This window comes from Hemicordylus capensis, chromosome 6 (genome assembly GCF_027244095.1).
Source record: "Hemicordylus capensis ecotype Gifberg chromosome 6, rHemCap1.1.pri, whole genome shotgun sequence".
In the NCBI taxonomy this organism is placed as follows: Eukaryota; Metazoa; Chordata; class Lepidosauria; order Squamata; family Cordylidae; genus Hemicordylus; species Hemicordylus capensis.
Window position 1 is genome coordinate 90,900,339 of NC_069662.1, and position 25,361 is coordinate 90,925,699.

The window sequence follows — 25,361 nt, forward strand, 5'->3', positions numbered from 1 at the left end:
AGTGCCTTAAATTGTATGACACAGGTACTTCTAATGTAATACCATCAACTATAACAATGCTTAAGAATCAGTATAAGACTCTGGTAAGAAATAAGAAATTATAGGCTAAGAGAGCTGAATGGGATGAACTTATAGTTGCCTCCAAACTTAAAAACAAAACTCAATTTTGGCATCTAATTACTAATTAGTTCCTTGGGTAGGGTTTCCTCTTCTATATCAATAATACCAGCTGTAATATGGGTATGTCATTTCTCTAATTTATATCAAAAAGAAGGACCTGATATCTCAATAGTATAATCCTAATCAATTGCCAAATTGGGATCCGGTTACTGTTTCAGAAATCGAAGTACTCGTTAAAAACTGCAAGAAGGGAAAGGCCCTGGGACATGATTGCGTTATAACTGAATGTACAGGTGAAACTCGGAAAATTAGAATATCTTGCAAAAGTCCATTAATTTCAGTAATGCAAATTAAAAGGTGAAACTGATATATGAGACAGACGCATTACATGCAAAGCGAGATAAGTCAAGCCTTAATTTGTTATAATTGTGATGATCATGGCGTACAGCTCATGAAAACCCCAAATCCACAATCTCAGAAAATTAGAATATTACATGGAACGAAGAAGACAAGGATTGAAGAATAGAACAATATCGGACCTCTGAAAAGTATACAGTGTACTGTGCTTGATTGGCCAGCAAACTCGCCTGACCTGACCCCATAGAGAATCTATGGGGCATTGCCAAGAGAAGGATGAGAGACATGAGACCAAACAATGCAGAAGAGCTGAAGGCCGCTAATGAAGCATCCTGGTCTTCCATAATACCTCATCAGTGCCACAGGCTGATAGCATCCATGCCACGCCGCATTGAGGCAGTAATTGCTGCAAAAGGGGCCCAAACCAAGTACTGAATACATATGCATGCTTATACTGTACGCCATGATCATCACAATTATAACAAATTAAGGCTTGACTTATCTCGCTTTGCATGTAATGCGTCTGTCTCATATATCAGTTTCACCTTTTAATTTGCATTACTGAAATTAATGGACTTTTGCACGATATTCTAATTTTCTGAGTTTCACCTGTATTAGTAGTAATCTTGATTGGAGGGCTCCCCTCCTTGCTTCTCTTTACTTACATAACGTGCTTCGGTTATAATCTCCGAGGACTGGGGTGTTTCGATAATAGTACCATTTTACAAGAAAGGATTAAGGGAGGATCCAACTAATTACCTTATCAGCAAGTTATATGCCAGGCATCTTCTGAGGAAATTTCAGGATTGGTTGGATGATCAGAGTATCTTAATGGCTGAGCAAGCAGGGTTTTGAGAAGGTTTTTCTGCAATTCATCAAGTATTTACCTTGCAATTTTGGCTGAAAAATATACCACTAGACCTAAATGGTCCATGTTTACTGCGTTTATAGACTTCAAGGCAGAATTTGATTCCATATCTAGGGACAAACTCTGGTTGAAGTTAAAGGAATCATCTATAGACTGCTGTTTACTTTTATTAATTTACAATTTTCACTGTAATACCAGTCTCAGAGTACAATGTTCTAGAAAAGGGCACCTCTTGACTGAGATTCCTACTTATAAAAGAGTTCAGCAAGGATGTATCCTTGCCCCAGTTTTGTTTAATTTTTACATAAATTCAATAGTTTCTCAATTTAATGATATGGATTTGCACCCGCACCCCCAAACTTGCTAGTAGACATGTTTCATTATTGCTCTATGCAGATGATACAGCTGTTCTATCTCAAACCAGGATAGGTCTCAGTCATGCTTTGGCCTCCTTAGGCAAGTATACTGAGAAGGAGGCTTTGAAGATCAATTATTCTAAGGCCAAGATAATAGTGTTTTCAAAGCACCCTAAATTTTTTAAATGGACAATAAATGAGCACAGTATTGAACAAGTCAAGGTCTTTAAGTATTTAGGGGTGGTATTCCACCAAACTGGAACACGTAAAGCCCATCTTGGTTACATTTCCCAAGGTGCCCAACAGAGGGCAAATGTGATTGTCCTTTTATTACTCCAGGGGTGCTTTTTCATACCAGCAGCTATAAAATTATTGAAGGCCAAGATACATCTCCAAATTCTTTATGGGGTGCAGATTGGTCCTCTGGAAAATGTCTCTCAGCTCGAAACAGTACAAACTAAATTTCTAAGGGCTATTTTTCAAGTACCCAGGCCTATACCTAACGCTGTCCTTCGTAGGGAAGCAGGGGTCACCACTTTGAAAAAGAAGGTATGGTTTTGCATAATTACATTTTGGTTAAGCCTGGTCTTTTTACTGGCTGGTCTTGCCCCTTTAGTGTTATCAGACATTTTTGTTTCAAAATGGAAATCAGCTTTGATTTTAAAATTGCATCACTTGGGCACATCTCAAGAAGCTCTCATTGGGTGAGGATTAGAGCAGGCACTTTGCTTTGTGAAGCAACGACTCCGAGATATAGATTTGCAGGAGGAGTCTGCACGGCTGCCCAAGGGAATATACCTAGGTTCTCAAATTTTTAACCATAAACCGGCTGAATATTTAGACCAGATTTTGGTACCAAAATTTAGGAGATTTTTGACCCTCGCGCGTTTGAACGCTCTCCCTTCGGCAGTACTTGATGGTAAATTCAAATGGCTCCTGTATGATCAGCACTGTTGCCCCTGTGGCTCAGGGGACATAGAGTCTATTACTCATGTTATTCTTTATTGCCGATTCTAAAGGGGCTCTCGTACCAAATTAATTGCACCCATTTTAACCGTTTATCCTGGCCACACAGACCAATTTTATTTGGAAATTATGTTGTCAAATTTTAAACCTGTAATTTCAGATAATGTGGCAAAGTTCTGTTTTGTGGCGTCGAAGCTCCATAAAGACTGTAATTTGAACATTTTGTAATTTTGTAAATCTTGGAATTCCTTGAATTTTGTTATTAACTGTTAATCTGGTCTGAGACCGTAATAAACTTTATCTATCTATCTATCTATCTATCTGCAAATTGGCATAAGTATTTCAGATATTCCTCCTTTTGTACTTCCTGTACAACATTCATTCTGATTGTGGCTGCACTATTTCTTCATAAACACTGTGGTCAGCCTTTCCCCCCTTAAATTCTCATATGATTCTTCCCATACAAGACTCTATAAGGCAACGTAGGTAGTTCCAGGCTCCTGAGCTGAGCCTAGGGTCTGAACAAGCACTGTAAGTTCCCCCATTTTCATACATTTGACATGCTGGTTACAGCAACACTTAGCACAACAACTTACTAGAAGGAACAAACAATAAAGCCCAGGAAGAATTGGAATACCAGATAATATCCAAGATACAATAGTCTTTCCCCATGAACCGAACCAAACCAGGAAGACAACCATGCAAATGGATTCCAATTCTTGTCCCCAGAAGGGTGGCGAAGTTTTCCAGCAGCTTCATGAATTCCTTTTATGGCCTTAGAGACATTTCCTGAATTTTCAGGGATCTATATGCAACACTCTCATCCTATTAAGGCACATATGCCTCCCTGGGCAGCAGTTACTATGTCCAGGGCCATACAGTTCTGTTGGATCGCCTGTCTCAGTGCTGAGAGTTCTGCATTCAATCCCTGCAAAGCCAGGGCAATTTTATTAGCCACCCTTTCAAAAACCTAGTGAAGGCTATTGAGATGGGTTCCTAGAAGGCCAGTGCTATACGTAGGAAACATTATAGCCTCATACCATTCTCCTTCTGTATTCAAGGCCTGCTTGGCACGCCAAGCCCAGTGATAGATGTAGGTGTCTTTGTTAAAAACATTGGTGTTACTTGGCCTTTGAGGTAAATGCGTATGGCTGAGATTACATAGCCAGGGTAGCAGGAGCCCACCCATTCAGGGGGCAACCAAGGCTACACATTGTTCCTGCATATCCAGTAAGTGCTATTTAAGGCTGGAACCTGAACATCCCTTCATAATTGTGGGTCCAATCAGGGCACATTGATGTTCTCCATCCGTTGGACCAAATCTGATTTGTTTTTTATGGTCATTCTAATGGTAGTCTTGCGGGTATCTCCACAGTTCAAGTAATATTTGCATGTGCTACTCCCTTGCTGTACAACGGTAGGGGACTGGGCAGGTAGTGTTAACTGTCCTTCACACATTATACCTTTTGGGGCCCATGCTAGTTCCAGAGGGGTAAGCCGTGCAGCTCCTACCATACAGTGAATATATTGACATCCATAGAATTGGCGGGTTCTTGTTATACTCATGACATCCTGGAACTTAGAAAGAGACAGTCTATAGTCAAAGGAGATGTTTTTAACCCTCCATTGCATGTGTGATCCTCCGGAAACTGGAAGATTTCCTTCTGCTTATCAAGATGGAACTTGTTAATTGCTTCTATGAAGGCGCAATAGTCATCTGAGCTAAAAGGCACTGCTATCAGAAGTATCCCAGAATGAGAGCTAAAAGGCAAATAAGTGCATACCCAGCAGTCAGATTGATTTGTTCTTTGGGCAACCTCATGGCATAAAGACATATACTGGTTATTGGGAATTCCCTGAGTAAGACTTAGCAGGGTCATCACCAACCATATAAAGCTCTCCATTTTTGCACCAGAGTCTAGAACAGCCCTCAAAGGTTTAGGGCTGTTGTGCCTCTAATGGCTGCACCATTGACTCCAACAGTGAATATACCAAAAAGAGCTCTGAGACAGGTCTGTAATTATTCGAGGAGCCGTTGTGGGTTATATCGAAACAGGAAAATTATGAAAATGGAGTGGGTTTTCCTCTGCCTCAGGGAGTGGGGTCCCCATAATCTAACTCCTCATAGGTGCAAACAGGGACTAAAAATAAGGGGGTCTGGATGCCAGGAATGTACCTTTCTCCTGAAGGTTGTCCTTCCTTAAAATGCTTTAGGCAATACCAATACTGTCCCTGATGGTACACTACTATAGGCACTTCTTGAGGTAATGTTATGAATCTTGGTATAAAAACACCTAAGGAGGAGCTATGGATAGCTACATGAATTGTGGGGTCCCACAGGGCCAATACACACATGTAGGAACAGTAGGCCAGCCCCAATGACTCCCAGTTGTATGCCAGGATTAGTCTGATTCAGAGTCTCAATATAGTCTATACCCAGACCCTCCGTGTTGTACTTGGGATCAGTTCATCTGAAATAGTCATCAATTGTGTTTAATTCAGCCTCTGACTACTCTGGTCCTAGCAATTGTCTTAGTATGCTAGGTGAGCAACTAGCCAGTGGATGCCAAGGGATATGTCTGTTTTCACTGGTAAGCCAATGATTTTTCCCATCAAATACCACCACTGACACTTCAGCAGTTTTTATAGCTGTTCTCGTCTCAAATGCACATACTCTAGCAAAATAATGTTAGATAAAAATTGTAGTGCGGTCCCAAGGAGCAAATTTTACTCTAATAGGGTGTCCGAGTAGTCCAGACATTTCCCATGAGATGGCCAGGGTGGTATACTTTCAAACGCCTGAGCCTCAATACCCCACTTAGAACTAGTTAAACCCGCTGGGCTCGTTATTGAAAATAAAGTCATACAGTTCGACCTCTGGATCTGGAGGTCCTAACACACAATCCAATACATCAAAGTCGCAGGATCAGAGGATGCAATGGCATTTCTTCCTCAGATTCCTGTTCTAACTGCACACTACAATACCACAATTGTTCATTATGGTATACTACAACAGGTACTTTGGGAGGGAAAACCACTCGTCTCCTCACAAATACTAAGGTGTCCAATATATGGAAAGCTATTTGAATGCTGTGATCCCATGGAGCAGACGTGGTTGTTCCCAGATGGTGGTATAGTCCAAGGGACTCCTAGGTGGGCATCTGCAGGGATCAGCTGCAGTCTTCACACCATAAACACATTCCTTCTTGGTGCATGAAACCCTAGCCATCCCCACTTAGCGCTTCTTTGCCCTTCCCTTGAGTGTGTTGCAATCAATGGGCTACTCCTTACAGCACTAAGGAGCACTGCAAGACAGATAGGATGGCCTGGACCCTCTGAGGGGACAAAAGATGATGTCCTGCAGTCAGGTAGTGGCCAAGATATCTGACCTTGCTCTGGCAGGACTGTAGCTTGTCCCTAGAGGCTTTATGCCCTTTAGCAGCCAATGCCTGTAATAAAACAAAGAGTATCAGACAGAGAAATTTCAAAGAAAGATGACGCCAGAAGCAAATGATTGATGTATTGTATCAAATCATTGATCCTCCCCAATTCAAGATGGCAGATGTATAAATGTTTGAGGCTCAAGTGGGCTAATTTGTGAACCATTTAACCAATTTGAACTAAATTTACAACAGCTATAGGGGCACCACAATTGTGTAGTTTGTGATGATAGCCACCCTGATTAAAAGATAGCAGTCATGTAAATGTTTGAGGTGCAAGTGGGCTAACTTAAGGACCGCCTAACCAAATTGAACCAAATACAATGCTACAGCTATAGGGATGCCTCAAGGGCGTAGTTTGTAATGATGTCATCCACCCCAGTTCAAGATGGCAGATGTGTGAACGTTTTAGGCTCAAATTGGAAGCAATTTGGACAAAATTTGGTACAGTTGTAGGGACCAGTGTGCCCTCTAACAGGGATTCCCAGATGTTGTTTACTACAACTCCCATAATCCCTAAGCAAAAGCCACTGTGGCTGGGAATTCTGGGAGTTGTAGTCAACAACATCTGGGAATTCCTGTTAGAGGGAAGACTGGTAGGGACATCTCAAAGGCATAGTTTGTGATGATGTCACACACCTCCCAGTTCAAGATGGTGGACGTGTGAACATTTGAGGCACAAGTGGGCTAACTTATTAACTGCCTAAATGATTTGGACCAAATTTAGTCCAGTTGTAGGGATAGTGAAAGGAAAGTAGGCAGATTAGTTCTTACCAGAATTTCTTGTTTGAAATGAAAGGATAGCTTAGGGTTGAGGTTATTTAAGCAATTGAGGAAAGAAGGTGCTTAACTCTTTGCTTGAGCACCATTTTCCCACTCCAGATCCCTTCCAGCTGCTTTTCCTCCTGTGAGGCTCCAAAGGTATGCATGGAGCAAATAAATGACAGGCAGGGGGATGGTTAAGAACTACATTTCTTTGCTGATGCCATTTCATCTAAATAACATTTTGAGATTGCTCAGGGGACGAATACAGAAAGAAGCAGCCAGCAGTAACTGGGAGAGTAAAAATGGTACCGAAGCAGCAGGGGAAATAATAGCACTGGACAAGGTTTTAAAGGGTGAATATGCTCATCTCAAAGCATCGTGTGTGTGTGCACACGCGTTTCTACTTCCCACAAAACTGAAACAGGAGGTTACTTACTATAGTGCTAATTGTGATCTAAGTAGTGGAATGCACCTTAAGTTAGAGGTCACTGGGAACTAGTTGCTGATTGCAAGGGGAATAGAGCCAGAGGCGTATCTAGGCAAAATAGGGCCTAGGGCAAGCACTGAAATTGCGCCCCCTGTCCAAACATCTGACACCCATCTTTCAAATAACTTTACCTTAATGTCAGCTGAAAAATACAAGTCAAGCTTGTTAATCTTTTAATATTTCAAAAACTATTTAGCAGTGGATGTAGCCAGACTAAGAAAATGCTGGAAAACTACAAATTTCAGTATGCTAGGGCTCATGAAATACCCAAATATTATGTGGAGGTGTACTTGGAAAAACTAAATAGAAGTGCCTGTCTAATTCTCATGCTACCATCATGAATACATAAGTTTTAAAAATAAATGGAGAATTTGACTTTTCCCAGATACTCTGAAAATAATTAAATGATATGCAGAGTAAACGGTGTCACTGCTTGGAATATATTCTAGTATTTCAGAAAGACAGTTAAAATGACAGAAAGAGCAAGAAACTCCCAGTGGGCCTTAATACTAAGGATTTCACATTGATTCAAAGACAAACTCACCATTAATAGCCATATTCTTAAGACATCACATTTAACTCACTTATCACAAGAAGCAAAGTAAGAGCAAATGGATACAATCTTAGCTCATAAACTTCAGCTCAGTATTCACAAGCCCTGATTCTCTGTTCATAGTGCCAATCTGAATATGTGTACAGTGACTTATATTATATTAATTTTTTTTTTAAAAAATTACCTGTAACCCCTTCGGGGGACTTCCTAAAGGCTGTGGGGGGTCTGCAAAGTTTTCCCCTCCTCCCACTGGCCTCTAGGGCCTCACAGGCACCATTTGAGCATGTGCAGTGGTCATAAATTTTTTTTAAAAAAAAATGGCTGCTGAAAACAAAATGGCCACTGTGCATGCTCAAATGGCTTCTGTGAGGCGTGGCATGGCCTAGGGCCTCACATAGGCCATTTGAGCATGCCCAGTGGCCATTTTGTTTTTGGTGGCCATTTTTTTAAAAAAAAAAATTTAAGAAATTGCGCCCCCCTTCAAGTGGCGCCCGGGGCACTTGCCCTGCCTGCCCCACCCTAGATACGCCCCTGAATAGAGCAGCATCTGAAGACATCAAATTTTCAAATGCTTCTCCAGGTAGGAAGCAAAATGGACACTTCTGCAACTTTAGGGAGTGCTACCACCTATTTGTAGTCCAGAAGGAATTGAATATTATGGAAAATCTATTTTTAGCAGCTGGGAAGTTAATGGAACACTACTGGCTGACCTTTCCTGGAGTGAAGACGGATAAAATAAAAAGAGGACTTTCTAAAGGTTCTTCCCAGTTTCACAATGGAGTTAACAGATAAGCTTACCAACAAATGGAATGTCATCCATTTAATGAGTTCTAGTCATCCAGTTTGCCCCTATGTGCTCCTCTAATTCTTGCTGCCTCTTCCAGCTGGAATAATTTAAAGTACCCTCCAGCTGGATTCCTAAGATGGTATTCCATCTCAGGTACCTGTTTGTGGGGCACTTTAACTTTCTGGAGGTGGCAGTGAAGGAGGGAATGCGTGAGCTGGAACCAAAGGCAAGACGGATGTCTTGAACCAATACAGTTCACTGATACACTTATCCATTAGCACTAATACAGATGTTATATTTACCTTGTGATTTCTGGTCTTTTGTCGTGGTGTATTTTATAGTTTGCAAATCATACCACATGCTGGAGGCAAGTTAAGTCTCACCTTGTGAAGCAGTATTCTTCAAGCTAACACAAAACCCTAACACAGTTCCTCTTAATGTTTATGCCCATTGATTAAATAAAATGATAGAGAAGATTAATCAAGCAGCAACAGCAAAAAAGTGCAAGCCAAAATAAAAGTTTCACTGCATTCTTGGAAGGTTTTATTAGGGTTGGTGCATTTTGACTGCTTCTGTAGTCCTATACTAGACAAAGCATGTTCCTCATACCAAAGATACAAAACAACACCCAGTTGTTCATACCCAACACAAAGTGCACAGGCTACGTGCTGTTCTTGCTAGGTCCTCATAATGCCTGTTCAGTCTAGTCTGTGCTTGCAGTCAAGCTCACAATAACCTGAATTAACACTGGTCAATAGGGTGATGCTGGGAGTGCATAAATGTACAAAAGCAACCAAAATGAAATTGGTTCATTTCTGCAATTGATATAGCAAATGAATTTCTTGACAAAACAACCACAAACATTGTTACTTAAAAAAAAATGGTTAGTGGAACTTGAAGCTCTTCTGTATAAGCAGTCATGTCAGAAATGGAGACTGGTTTTCATACAATTGGGAGAGAAGGTCATAGTGTAGCTTATACTTGATGACAACTTGGAACAGCACAATGTGCTATTCTTTGAGAGGAGAACTCATAATAGTACAGCTTAGATCTATTTTGATTGCCCCAATCTAGTGTATTACAACAAAAGAACTGAGTGACCTGTAGTTACTGTTGAAGTCTTTATTTTCTAGAGGCTTCCAGAGGGCATTCATCATCATCAGGAGGACATCTCCCCGTGAAACAGTAGGCATTATATATTTTTTCAGTTTCCTAAATCTATTGATGTCTATATTTGAGAACCCCAGAAAACAAATAATCAGGATAAATAAATCCGAATTCTTTAAGCAAATTTGAATTGAAATGAGGAAATACCCAAGAGAGAAGAGGCTATAATTAGGGTTGCCAACATTGCAGGATTGGACTTGAGTCTCTCAAGGTAGGTTACTACTGAAAATAATCCTGGAGATTTTGATAATGGTGAAAAATATTGGTTGGAAAACTTTCCCGAGAAATAACTTTCATCAGGGTTGGCAAACTTAGCCATAACTCAGTGGTTGAACCCATGTTTTCCATGCAGAACATCCAGGTACAATCTCTGGTTTTAAAGGATAGCAAATGCAGGGAATAGCTCTTCCTGAGTTTTCTGTAAAGCCATTGTTACCAGCAGTGCCCCAGAGCACTGGCTAGATGCTTTGAATGTGCTTTTGATGTGGGGAATTAGCTTGGCTAGAGGGAGCAGTTTGGTTCCAGTATCACATTTGAGCAAGTTTGGTATTGGAAAAGATGTGGAGACATAAATGCAGTTTAAAAGTTTTATTAAAACGTTAATAACCATATGACTGGTTATTAAAATTATGGGATTATGCTTTGATAGCTAAAGTCACAGCCTATTTGAAATCTGCTTTCGTTGAGTCATTTGTATCAGTTTGGGAACCTTTATAAGTTTTAATACTCAGCAAGGTTATCATCCACATCCGAGATTTGGTCTTGCTTAACAAGGATGATTGGTGTTATTTAAAATTTTTGTGCTTCTGTAGCTATGATATTACCAAGGTTTGAAGGTGGAAATAACTTTTCTTTTTTCATGATTCTGTTTTCATGGGCCATGAATGACTACATTGATCTATCTGTATTTTTTGTAACTTGATTGTTCAAGAGTTGTATCTAAACAATCATGTACTTTCTTTTTTTCTCTTTATCTTTTATAAAATAAAATAAAAATTAAAAAAGAGACTATGCTACAGCATCTGGGGTCCTTTACCTTGGAAAAGAGGCAACTAAGGGGAGACATGTTCGAGGTGTATAAAATTATGCATGGAGTGGAGAAGGTGGACAGAGAGAAATCTTTCTTCCTCTCTCACAACACTAGAACCAGGGGGTCAACCCATGAAACTGAAGGTTGGGAAATTTAGGACTGACAAGAGGAAGTACTTTTTCACACAGCACATACTTAATCCATGGAATTCTTTGTAATGGAATGTGGCGATGGCCACCAGTTTGTGTGGCTTTAAAGGGGATTAGACAAATTCATGGAGGACAGGTCTATCAATGGCTACTAGTCTGGTAGCTGTGGGCCACCTCTAGCCTCAGAGGCAATACCAGTTGCAGGGGAACAACAGCAGGAGACAGGGCATGCACATATCTCTTGCCTGTGGGCTCCCCAGAGGCATCTGGTGAGCCACTGTGTGAAACAGGATGCTGGACTAGATGGACCTTATGCCTGATCCAGCAGAGCTATTCTTATGTTCTTATGAAAAAGTTATATGCAAAACGTGGAGACATATAAAATCATACAAGAGCAACTATAGACATAGTAAGAGTTTTATCGATTTAGGGCAAGGTAAAAAAACAAGAAGCTGTGGGACTATAGAACTGTAGGAATGCTGGACTGCCATGAAGTGCTCTGAGGCAGCAGGCAAAGGTGTGTTTGAGTTAGTCCATAAAGTTGGATGCTGGGCACGAATAGGGGGTCATCATCCGCTGGATTTTAATCGCTGCTGCGCAGAACCTAGCAATACTGTAAGTGGTGGCGGGATTGCTTTGCTATCAGAAAGCAGTAAAGAAGTGTAAAATTGGTCTGTATGATCAGGATAGTTATGTAATAACGGTAGAATGAAGGTGGCATGAATGTTCCTGTAATGCACACATTGAAGGAGGATGTGCCCTGTTGTTTCTACTTGCCCTGCGTTTCAGGACCATTGATGTTCTGAGAGTGGAATCTTCCTATATCCTCCCTCAAGCACATCTGAGGGAAGAACATGGCAACGTGCTAGTGTGAAGGCCCTCCTGTGCTTTGGGACTTCCAGTTGCATTAGATATGCCACAGGAGCGGTAGTATACCTGAGTGCTTCACTGATGAGGAAGTCTGGGGCCTTGCCTATATCAGATTGTCACTCTATGTCTGTAATATGCTGTTTGATAAGTGCCTTGGCTGGATTGTAGCCCATGTTAGCTAAGAGAGGTGGGGATAGGCCCAGAGGCAATATTTTAATCAAAATTGACTGTTTCCAGCTGGATTGGAAGTCACTGCTCAGGGTTAGGGGGTCAAGGCCTTCAGGACACGTGGTGTTAGAGACACATCTTGGAACTTGAAGGGCTGCTCTTAGGAACTTTGATTGCACATGGGTATATATTGACCCCCTTTTGTCCAAAGAAACTTAAAGATGATGGAGGTACTCCTCTGTGCATTTAACACTATATAGTCCCCATGTGTCTTCCTAGTGCCAGTGGAGTGCAGGACGACCCTCAGGCATTTAAAACAAGGTACCTGTTCAATCTTGTGTCTTTCTATAAACCAAGTGTGGATTTTTGGTCTTTTAGCAAAGGCCATAATTTTGTTTTTATGATAATTAAGTTCCAGCGGATCTTCCTTGCAATACTGAGCCCTCAATGTTTATGGCCAATGGGAGCCCTTGAGAGTATTGCTGCATCATCTGCATCATCTGCTCCCAAGGGTTGCTGCCCGCTTGACGAGGACATCTGAGGGGGCCCTGCTCTGGGTGCTGACAATGAGAGAGGCCCGGCTGTCGTGCACTCAGGACATGGCCTTCTCTGTTGCTGCTCCCAGACTTTGGAATGCTCTCCCAGTGGCTATTTGCTCCTTGGACTCCATCATGGCTTCTAGAAAGCTTGTTAAAACTTGGCTTTTTTACCCAGGCTTTTACATAATCGTTTTTACTGCAGCTTCTGTGTGTTTTTACTTGTTGTATTTTTTTTAATGCCTGTATTTTATGTTTTTATATTTTTTAGCTTGCTGTTTTTATTGTCTTTTTATTGTATGTTTTAACTTTTGTAAACTGCCTTGGGGTTGTCTTTTAACGAAAGGCGGTATATAAATGCAACAATCAATCAATCAATCAATCAATCAATCAATAAATGTAGGATGGAAATATGGGCTCCTGCAAGTTTAGGTGTGGTGGAAATCTAAGTTGTTGAGTTGGCCCACCATGTAATGCAGACTCCTTTGGAGAGGAGGGAGGGCTCTCTATGCCCAGAGTCGTGAATCTCTTCTTGACAGGCAGGGTACTCATGCTTCATGCCATCTCTGGGAATGGAAGATAGGAGTCGATCCTCATCTGCTTCCCTTTTCAGCCTTTGGCATAATTTGTCTGTGGGGGCTAGCCCAGAGGGGATGAGGATGGGAGCTTGTGCATGGAGCTGGAAGACAGTCGCAATCTTGGCTCCTCCATCATAGTACATGTGGAATAGAGCTGCGTTTGGACTGGCTATTTTAAGAACAGGATGCCTTGAGGGGTACAAGATTGCCCATCTCCAGTTTTGATATGTGCATTTCCCTGAGTGATTGCCCCTGAGCTGTTAATTCTGATCAGTTTGAGAAATGTGCTGCTTATCTTGTGTGCTTCCAAAGAAGTACATCACCATTACCCCTTGAGAGAAGAGAGGATTTCTTTCTTGATTGGTTCACCTTTTGAACTGAGGTCTGCTTGCCAGCTTATTGCCTTCTCTTTTGTGAAAGGGAGGGATGGAGTGGCCCATTCAGTCTTTGCTATTCTGACCTTGGGTATGTTGCTCCATGTTTTGTCCATACTGAGTGACCAGCTGTGGGTCTTGCTAAACCCAGGCAGGTGTCACAAGCTTGTCTGTCCGCTATCCATGTCAAGGTCTCTGTCAAAGGACGCCGGTGGTTCAGGAATCCACTCTGGTGAGCTTGTCTGTCTGCTGTCCAGGCCAAGGAGAGGTGGAGGAGAGCTGGTCTTGTGGTAGCAAGCATGACTTGTCCCCTTAGCTAAGCAGTGTCTGCCCTGGTTGCATATGAATGGGAGACTAGAAGGTGAGCAAGATATTCCCTTCAGGGGATGAAGCCACTCTGGGAAAAGCAGAAGGTTTGAAATTCCCTCCCTGGCTTCTCCAGGATACGGCTGAGAAAGATTCCTGCCTCCAACCTTGGAGAAGCTGCTGCCAGCCTGTGAAGACAATACTGAGCTAGATAGACCAATGGTCTGAGTCAGTATATGGCAGCTTCCTATGTTCCTATGTTCCTAAGGTCTCTGTCGGGGAAGCTGGCAACACAGGAATCCACCCCAGTCTGTAAGAAAGCACAAGAGAACAAATCACTACCGAGTATCAGGTTCCACTGTCTCCCCTGCAACCTATGTCGCTCACCAGATTCCAAGAGTTCTGAGCCCAAAGGTCCAAGCTGTCCACCAAGGGAGGTATGGAGGCTGGATGAAGCTGTCCGGTCTTGCTCAGGAATCAGGTTTCAAGCAGGGAAGCCTGGGTCTCCAGAGTCCAAACATGAAGCTGGGAATTCCATGTAGCCAAGGCTTGGTCTGTAGCAAACTCAAACGAAGCATTGCTTCCAGCAACTTGGTCTTTGCCTGCTGACTGATTTATAGTACTCCTCCTCCGGCCAGCTGTTAGAGATTCAGTGTTTATCTTGGTGCTTGCTGAGGAGCCACTGACTTCATCTGGGTGTCTGCAGCTGCTGTCGGCATTTTACATGCCTCCGTTCTTAGGGGGTTAATGGTTGTTTGTCCTCAGGCCTTCCATCCCCCATCTCCTCTGCCCCAGACAGGCCTTATCTTGTCCAGAAGCTTTGTCCGGACCCATCTCAGTTCCCTCCTGTGGCCCAACAGCTGAGCTCTCCCCTTCAGATGCTTCTGCCCCTGCTGGAGGGTTGCCAACCTCCTGTTCTTTTTCGCTATCCGAGGATGAGGGCATGGCACCAGGTAAAAAGTTCATGAGCCCATGAACTACAGCATCTAAAATGGAGACTGTGGTCTCACAGTCCCATACAGTTTGTACAATCACACAGAGGGATGCTTTCTGTGCTACCCCGAAGTCGAGCTGTCTGGCAACACCATGGACCATCAAGTACAAATGTTAGAGGGCTGGGTCCACTAATTATAAGGCAGATCCTAATTTATGTCCCAAATTAAATTCAGCTCCTGCATCCATATATTTCAGGTGTAAGGATATACGTTCAAGGGACTCTGCTAACCCTATTCAAGTCCTGAACAAAGGCTGGAAGGTGACTTACCTACATACATGGTAGAAGAAAGTGTAAACTAGGTTCCTTATTGCTTATAAATGTTTTTCTAATTGACCGAATGGTTGTTTGTTATATTTACATTTTATATTTCCTCCAAGAAGTTTAGAGTGGCTTACAGATGATTCCCAAGTGGTCTCCCATCCAAGAACTGCTCAGAGGTAGGTCTCCTTAACTTCAATAGTTGAATTGTATCATGTGTGTTCAGACCTATGGGCTTGCATGACCTAGTAATTGTAAGAAGCAGCTGATGATGATGATGGTTGATGTTCCATAAAGTACATTAAAAAAGAATGTCCCATCACAAACATCAGATAATTCCCCCATCAGTTCCAAAGATTTTATTATGCAATGGCATTTGTTTCAGAATCTGCATTATGTTTCAATTGTGGCTGCAGTTTTGCCAAATTGAAAGATCAGCTGGTTGAATGGGTTCATCAGCTAGTGAAGCAGCTTTGTTATTTTATATTTCACCATATGTATAGGACAAGAAATATTAGTTTGAATAACAATCAGAACTACGGTGCATAAACTTTCAGCTGGTTCTCTGTAGAGTTACTGGGATGTAATTAAACAAAAATGCAGCAAAGGACTCGTCTTTTATATGATGTACTTTACATCAAGCAGCTAGACAAATTTCATAATAAAACCCTGTTTAGTATTGTTACCAATTACAGGTAAGCAACCTGTCCCCCCCCCCCCACCTTTGCAGTCATGCAGAGTGTAGGCTGACCTTTCCTAACAATTTATCCTGCCTGCTGAAAAAAATGTGCACAGATTTTCTCAGCAGCAACATCTTCCTTTACTAGCTTCTATATTGCTGGCACAGATACCAGATTGCCTATTGCTGTTAGTGAAATGAGTAATTAGAAGACTCCTTTCCTCTCCTCTTCATTCCATTAGTGAATGGAAGCAGCATGCTTCTCTTTCCACTAACAAGTTGATGCAAACTTATTTTGTCCAGCAATAGAATTGATGCCCAAGTTATCTCCAAACAGTCACCAGTTCTTGCCCTGTTCAAGCTAGTGCCTCATATTATGGCATAAAGTAAATATAGGCAGTGACTTCCTTCCTTTCCTTTTCCTTTCCTTTCAGAGGGATGGTGCCCTCAGATGTGTATGCAGAAATCAAAAGGTTGCTCAACAAATTAGTTTTTCTAGTTTGTAAGTACAAATACAACAAATATTTACCATTTTTCAACAAAATTCCCAAAGCTCCCTGCCCCAAAGGGCTCAAAATCTATAAAAGAAGCATAAAGATACACACCAACAACAGCCACTGGAGGGATGCTGTGCTGGGGATGAATAGCGCCAGATGCTCTCCCCCTGCTAAGTAAAGAGAATCACCACTTTTAAAAGGTGCCTCTCTGCTCACTTAGCAGGGGATTTCTAAGTAATTTTAGAGGTTAGAGAGATGTAAACTGTTGCTTTAAGAAGTAACTGTGCATATTATGTGTTCCTCCAATCAGCGATCAGACTGTAGCTGTAACTGCAATAATCGCAATGGCTTTCCTATCTCTTCACTTCTTTCCTACAGAGAGACAAATTACAGCCATTATAGTTATCAGGAAACAGATTGTTGTTTGGATGTTGCTGGCCAAGGTTTGGCCATATGAAAAATCAAGTAAGGAATGTTACATAAAGAACATTAAATAAGATACTAACATACCATTCAAAACTTCCATTGACTGTTGTTCCATAGGGAAGTTCTTCTGGCTTTAAAAACGTTTCTTGTAGACTTTTTCCATTCACACTGGAATGAGTGTGCTTATGCACACATTCCACCAAAGATGGCCCTTATTTCTGATAGATCTTCCTACTGTAGTTTTGCTTCCCCAGATCTACTGCCCTCAGCTGCCCAAATGTCTCTTGCTCTATTATTGGTAGTCCCAGTCAGGAGCTGATGTGATGAGCTTCCTGATCCGGGCCTCTCTTCTTCTGCCTTTATCTCAGGGCACACAGATCTTAAGCAGCCCCTGGGAAGGTTGGAGAAAGAGTTCTTTCAAACCAGGACTGGTCCACTCAGGAGATGATGGTATGAACTGGCCTGGACTCCTCATTACAAGTAGTTCTTCAGAAACCAGCTACCTAGAAATAGTCTATTTCACAGTTTCTCAACGTTGGGTCCCCAGATGTTATTGGACTTCCATATTTTGTTCAACATATGTTGAGCTACAAATGTAGTTAATGATATTAAGCAAATATTTATATAACACATTAAGCTTGCCAGCTGATGCCCAGCTAGCATCTTGTAAGTGAACCCTCCTAGTATTCCAATAAGGTAAGCCAGCATTCTTACTACAAAGATTAAGCAATGCAGTAGACAGATAATGGCTTTGCTAATTAATCCAGGCCATGTATGTATAGCTTTTTAACTGACAGGACGTGACTCCTGTTTGCAAAATTCAAATGGAATGTTAAATTTTCTGGAATCTGAAAAAACAATGGGTATGTCGGAGCCATTGCTTGAAAAGTCTCTCTGCAATTCCTTGAAATTTGCTTAAAGCAGCAGAAAGAATTGTTTTCAGATATTAAAAGGAGGAGAGACATTAAGGGTATTAACATGCACAGCCTAACACAGGCTAGGGCAGCCCAGCCTGGGTTAGGCTGTGTGTGTGAAGTGTTCGGATCCGCATGGATTCTGGTGCTTCCCGGCCGCCTGACCCAGCTTTTTACTCTGGCCTTTTACCGAGGTTGAGGACGCAAGTGCACCCTTAACTGGGGTTGTGTGAACAGCCTCCCATTATCCCCCAATGCACTGTGCTCATTGTGCGGTGGATTGTGGGATATGTGGAGGCCGGGATGCATTGTCCTGGCCTCCGGAGATCTCCACTGTGTACAGCAGCGTGGATCTTCTGGGAACACACTTCCCGGTTCCCAACAGTGTTGAATAATTATCCGGAGGGAAGGTAAAATTAGCACAGCCTTCCTCCCTCTCCCACCCTCCCTGCCTCCTGGTCGTGTGAATACCCTTAACCTTAGAGAGCACCTTCTTCTGCATGATCCCCACCACATGTTAAGGTCATCTGAGGAGGTCCGTCTCCATTACCCCAGGTAGGTCTGGTGGCGACTCAGGCGGGCCTTCTCTGTAGCTGCTTCTGGGCTGTGGAATGCACTCCCAGTCGTAATCTGTTGCTTGAGTTCATTTTTGGACTTCAGAAGAGCCAGGTCTTCCAGAGTTTTAAAACTGTTTTAAATGTTTTAATTGTTAATGGTTTTAAACTGTTTTAAAAATGGTTTTGTAATGATTGTTTTTAAATGACTGATTCACAGATATTATTTTTGCTGCTGTGAACCGCTCAGAGCCTTTGGATGGGGCGGTTTATAAATGTAATCAATAAATCAATAAATCAATACATGAGTTTGTATTAAAAGAAATTTCCAAGCCATAAGATTCTGCAATAGAATATGTTGTTTAGAGGAGTGTGCAGTTGATTCAGTGCAATCAGTGAATCAGTGCAATGAATCAGTGCAAGCAATGATTAACATCCACAGGGAATTCTTTTAAGTATGACATTTCCCATTTTAAGCCAGAGCTGTTAAATTAGATGAGCTGCGGGATATCTCCAACTCTGATTCCATGGTTCATATTAGCACCTTTTTCATTTACAAGTGAGTAATTGCCTACCAGTACAAAGCAGCACAGCAATTGTCTGTGGATTTTCCCTTTTGCTTCTGGTTGCTGAGAAGAAACCGTTATTCTAATAGATTTTCCAGATCCTATAGGCTTTGTTCTTGCTCTGAACACTTAAAATTATTCTGTTGGTTAATCTTTTCACCCTTTTTGCTTGTAGCTTAGTTAATATGGAGACCGTTCACACCACCAAAAACTGGGTAGGACAAGTGTCCTACCCAGGAACATAGGAACATAGGAAGCTGCCATATACTGAGTCAGACCATTGGTCTATCTAGCTCATGATTGTCTACACAGACTGGCAACAGCTTCTCCAAGGTTGCAGGCAGGAATCTCTCTTAGCCCTATCGTGGAGAAGCCAGGGAGGGAACTCGGAACCTTCAGCTCTTCCCAGAGCAGCTTCATCCCCTAAGGGGAATATCTTACAGTGCTCACACTTCTAGTCTCCCTTTCATATGCAACCAGGGCAGACCCTGCTTAGCTAAGGGGACAAGTCATGCTTGCTACCACAAGACCAGCTCTCCTCTCCCAGGTTTGGGAGCTGTGTGCACTCCCAATTTCCAGTTGTGTGGGAGTAAACAACTAGGTAGGAGGAGGGAGAAGTGATTGTGTGGGAGACAGGAGCTGGGTAGGAAAGCTTTTCCTCCTACCTTGGTCAAACGTTTGCCTGTTCCTTGCAAGTTTGACAATGTGGGCTACAGAGTATTAAGAGACGGTTATCAGCAGCAGCTTGGTGTACCAGCAATAGCCTGCTGTGGAAGGACTTCAAGCCAAACCACCCAGTGTGGCTTTTTCCACAGGGTTGGCTATTTGGAAATGTGTGGCAGGATTGCTGTTAGTTGCTTGTTTGAGGTCTGTGGGGCCATTCCCCACAGGGGTTGTCTGTGGGGGTGTCTATGATCGCTTTGGGTGTGGGAAGAGGGCAGAGTGAGGACTGGTGAGAGGGGTTCTCACTCTGGGCTTGCCCCATCCAGGAAGCCTTATTTAAATTATCTCCCTCTCCTTCAACTCAGGGGGTGGTATTAGGATGGGCAGTTGTAGTGCTTCACTAGCTCCAGGATTGGTGTGAGCATTCTTGAGTGTGGGGGAAGGCTTGCCGCATGGCTATGGTTTTATGCATGACCAAGGTAATTTGGGCTTGGTGCTGAGGACACATAGGGGCTGACCTAGTTAGGATAAAGAATGTGTCTGGGAGAGTGGAAGATTGAGGAGGGTCTGGGGGTGGTGATCTCTCAGGTAGCAGGCAAAGGGAGGCAAAGGCAGCAGGCAGTGGGAGCTGGGCAGGCCGTTACAGGGAAAATGGTCCAGACAACTGAGGTTTGTTCCTTTTTCTGGCTCTTCACCCAGTCCTGCAGCCCCAGGGAGCTCTGGGAACACTCTCTCAAGGAATAGGGTGCAGCTGCTGAATGCCAGGTCGGTAAATGGTGACACATCTGTCATCCATGGTTTGATTGTGGATGAGCATGCTGTCCTGATATGTATAATGGAGACCTAGTGGGATGAGTTGGGCAGGGTTGGTCTCTCTCATAGGGATGTGCACAAACCGGTTTGCCCGGTTTAGTTCGAATTCGAACCAGGAGGGGGTGGTTCGGTTTTTGTTTTGCTCGAATCTCCCCCTGGTTCGGTTCAAATTCGAACCAGTTTGGATATCCAAAAACAGGGCTGATTTTTAAGTGATTTTTGAAGTTTATGCGTCTTTAAGGGTTTTCTCCATAAAGAAGCATGGAGGTGTCAGCAAATGTATAGCTTCATGTCAGGGGCAAAGAGGTGGTCTTCAAAAATCACTTAAAAATCAGCCTTTTGTCCAATTCCTTTCAAATAATTCTGATAGCTTCCTTGCCCACCATAGGAACTACCACCCACCACACTCTGCACTAGGACACCCCTTTCTCCCCAACATGAAGCTATACATTTGCTACTTAAAAATCAGCCTTTTGTCCAATTCCTTTCAAATAATTCTGATAGCTTTCTTGCCCACCATAGGAACTACCACCCACCACACTCTGCACTAGGACACCCCTTTCTCCCCAACATGAAGCTATACATTTGCTACTTAAAAATCAGCCTTTTGCCCAATTCCTTTCAAATAATTCTGATAGCTTCCTTGCCCACCCTAGGAACTACCACCCACCACACTCCGCTCTAGGACACCCCTTTCTCCCCGACGTGAAGCTATACATTTGCTGCAATCCTCATTATTCTCTATGAGGAATTCAAAAATAATTTTAAAATTCACCAATAATCAAAGGAGTGTCCAATTGCCTTGGAACTTTGTGGATAGTAGACACCCCTGTTTGTCTACCATCCACCCCACCTTTGTGCCCCTAGGTGCTCCACAATAGGGGATATGGGCTGGTTCAGGTCCCATTATACCCTATGAGAAAAATAATTAAAAATATTTCAAATATTCATAAAAAATCATAGGGGTGTCCAATTGCTTTGGGGTTTGCATGGTTGTTGGCACCCATGGGTGCTCCACAATAAGGAATAATGGGCTGGTTCTAGTCCCATTATACCCTATGAGAAAAAAATAAAAATTATTTTCAAAAATTCATTAAAAAATCGTACGAGTGTCCGATTGCTTTGGGGTTTGGGTGGCAGGTACCCCTGGGTGCCAGCTACCATCCTACCAATTTTTGGATGTCTGAACTAGTTCTAACTGGTTCAAACCAGTTTGAATCGAACCACCCCCTGGTTCAGTTTGAATTCGAACCTGTAGCTCAAACCTGATGGCTGGTTCAGTTCGAATTCGAACCTTCGAACCACCCTGGTTTGAATTTGAACCGGTTCTAATTCGAACCGGTTCGCACATCCCTACTCTTTCAGCGTTGTCCTCTAGGCTTCCTCATCATGCATCCGCTTAAGGGTCAGGGAGGCGGTGTGGTGGTCATATAGCATAGGACTTTCCCCTTTCCAGGTGCCCAGTTAGGCAATCTCCTAATTTCAAGTGTTTGTCCTTGAGGATGGGCCTCTGAGATAGGCTGGGGGTTCTGTTGGTGTCCTGACCACCATGCTGCACTTCACTTCAGTCTCCCTACCTGAGTTGGTGGGGGTGGTTTTGGAAGTGGCATTGGATCCCCCCAGACTTATTGTTTGGGGGCACTTCAATTTCAGTGTTGATGCCCCCCTTGTAGAGGTGGCTCAGGACTTCATGGCCTCCATGGCAACAATGCACCTCTCTCAATTGGTATCAGGGGACTACTGCTCTGCTCCTTGTCCATTGATTTTTGGGGTCCCGTAGGGTTTGGTCTTGTCCCCCATGCCATTAAACATCTACATGAAACCACTGAGAGAGGTCATCTGGGGACTTGGACTGTGTTGTCAGCAATATGCGGATGACACTCAGTTCTATCTCTTATCTCCTGACCATAGGGAGGCAGTGGATAATCTGAATCAGGGCTTGGAGGCTGTGATGGGCTGGATGTGGGCTAGTAAACTGAGATTGAATCCAGACAAGACGGAGGTGCTGTTGGTCATTAGGAGAGCCAATCCGAGTTCTGGATGGGGTTGCACTCCACTTGAAAGAGCAAGTGTGCAGTTTGAGAGTACTGCTGGACCCTGCTATGCTTTTGGATGCTCAGGTGGAGGCAGTGGCCAGAGGTGCTTTTGCGCACAGCTTTGGCTAGTGCTCCAGCTGCGTCACTTTCTCGAGAAAGCAGATCTGGCCATAGTTACCCATGCCCTAGTCATGTCACAGCTGGATTACTGTAACATGCTCTACATGGGGTTGCTCATGAAGACTATTTGGAAACTTCAGCTAGTGCAAAATGTGGCAGCTAGGATTTTATCTGGAGCTGCCAGTTGGGATCATATTACACCCATTCTGAAAGAGCTGCACTGGGCGGCTACCAATTTGTTTCCTACCCACATTTGTCCTACCCAGTTTTCGGTTGCGTGAACAGTCTCATTATGTCATCCCCATATTTTCCACCCCCCTCCACATTATGACTTAGATCCCAAGAACCACAAGTGCAATTCTGCTTGCATAACAGGGCTTTCCAGTCCCCTGTTTCCCCCTGCAAATCCCTGCATCCCCACTCCATCCCTGAGGGAGCCATTATTGAACCAGCCACTTTTGAACAAGAAAGCACAGGAAACTACAGCTGCAGGAGGAAGTTGGCAGAAGACAGAGACCCCTCCTCTTACATGAGCATAAGTGTCTTCTACTGGTGCAAGGGCTCCATTGCATCCGAGCTGTTTAGTCCTAGGCAAACAGGTATATCTTCCATGTTGATCATTTGGTAATACAATACAGGTTTACATATGTTTCAGTGGGATCAAAGCATTCCAAAATTTAGGCACAAACTACATCAAGCTCCTTAGCAAAATGTTCTTATTAGCAGTTTTGGCAGAGATTCCGGAAGTTTGCTTATGCACCTCCTGGGAAGAGTACTGCTGAGTGTACATCTCACAGTAATTGATTCTATTTGATGAACTATATTTGAACAAATGGTGTGGCTGGAGATCTAATGTAATGAACAAGTTAGTATAACTTCTTCCTTGCTAGATCCTGTAGAAAAGTAAACCTGAAAGCACTGGACTCAAGGAGAGAAATTAGAGCCTGGATGGCATAAGCAGATCAGGGAAAGTTGAGGGCAAACAGCCGAACCAGGCAGGGGTTTGAATGATTTAGGGCAGAACAACCAAAAGACTCAGAAATGCTCCAGGCACAGCAAGAGAGTTCTGTATAGGAAGTGTTGATCAATCTGCCAGCAGGCACTTCCTGTTTCTTTTTGTAGGAACTTAGGAGGCTAGAGCCAAAGAAACAGGGAAGATCAAGTGGCCTCAGATGAGCGTGTCTTCTAAGCAATGTGTGGGCTGAGGAGCTATTTCAGACAACATAGAAAACTGTTTAGAAAAGCCAGACTATATCCATCAAATCTGTCAATCAGTCATGCTGAAGAATAGTCCATACATCTATATTCATCATTCAATAGCTGAATACTTGCCAAGTATTCACTTGCCACAGTGGGTACATCATCATGTGGGGAGTAGTCACCAGCTATTATGAGGAGAATCTGACTCTGCTTCCCCAGTTTCTGATCAAGCACAGAGTTGTGCTGCAGTATTCCTCACTGCAAGGGAGAACATCAGATGAGGCTGCCCACAAATCTCATGTCTGCCACAGTAAGTTAGCCCTTCAGATTCACCTGAGTACATCATTCAGTGATGGCTTGCATGAGTGAAATGGCCATCACAGACAGAAATTCCATACAACGAAGGTGGCAGCAGTTCATATTAAGCAACACATAACTAAGGAAAAAGGCACAGCAAAGTATACTAGGGGATAACTATCTTTACCTTGCTTTACTTGTGAACTTCCCAGAAGAATCTGGTTGGCTGCTGTTGGAGCCAATAGGGTTGGTTTAATCCAGCATAGACATTGATTACACTAATATCCTGCTCTTCTGCCAAAGAGCTCGGAATGACTTGCATGTTTCTCAGACAGAGCCACTAACCGACTGGACAAAAAAACACTACAGAAATCACCAGGAGGCTTTACACACACAGCCTTTACTCCGAATCTCCTCTGGAATGTAGTGGGCCAGTCCACATATTATCTGTATTTACCCCGAAGTCCTTGCAGGCTATCAGGGATGAGTACAGACATGACTCTATTTCCCCCCGAATCGAGGCTGCACATCCTGGCTTAGCCCGAAGTATGTCCGGTAGGGGTGTGCATGGCTCGGAGTCCCCCCCCCGGTCTGGCAGGGGGGACTGTGTCTTTAAGCGGGGGGGTGGTAGTACTTACCCCCCCCGCCGCTCTTCCCCCTCCGGCACTGGTCCTTGCAAAAATCTTCTTGGGGTGCCCCTGTCGTCGTTTGGAAAGCCTTAACAGAGACGAGCGCTAGCAGCGCACATGCGCCCTGCGCAGTGGGCGCACTCATCTCTGACGCTGCAGCACGCATGCTGTATACATCACGTATACAGCACGCGCGCTGCAGTGTCAGAGACGAGCACGCGCACCGCGCAGGGCACATACGCACCGCTAGCGCTCGTCTCTGTTAAGGCTTTCCAAACGATGGGGGCAGGGGTGGCAGAAAGGAGCTCTGCCACCCCAAGAAGATTTTTGCAAGGACCAGCGCCGGAGGGGGAAGAGCGGTGGGGGGGGGTAAGTACTACCACCCCCTGCTTAAAGTCATAGTCCCCCACCCAGCCGGACCGCCAGACCTCCGGACTGGTCTGGCGGCCTGTTCAATTATGCCGGACCAAAACCATGCACACTCCTAATGTCCGGCTTAGAAAACCCCTGTATTTCCAGTGGCTTTTGAAAATCCTCCTATGTATTTCTTTGATGTGTGAAGGGGCCATAGCCAATAATTCAGCTTGCTTGCACTTTCATTTTTGATTTTTTAAAATGTCTGCTCAGTAGACTTCTGTAACACCAAGTGTCAGCAAAGGCGAGTTTGACAGTTCAGTCTGATGTGTTCTTTGAGTGATTTGCAACTGCAAGTGCTGGGGGCGGGGCGTGTGTGTATGTTTGTGGCAGATTGATGCAATTCTGTGAAGGGAGTCCAGAAGGGGAGGGAGGGAGAAATTCCTGAATTAAACACAAGCACAAGCAAAATATGTGTCTT

General features: G+C 43.4%; 1 long non-coding RNA gene across 1 annotated transcript; it reads left to right on the forward strand.

Annotated features, from left to right (window-relative positions):
• Positions 1-15,248: 15,248 nt before the first annotated feature.
• On the forward strand, positions 15,249-18,442 carry LOC128331591 (uncharacterized). Its single transcript, XR_008310360.1, has 3 exons — positions 15,249-15,311; positions 16,246-16,313; positions 17,103-18,442. It is a non-coding gene; the product is annotated as an uncharacterized LOC128331591 (long non-coding RNA).
• Positions 18,443-25,361: the final 6,919 nt, after the last annotated feature.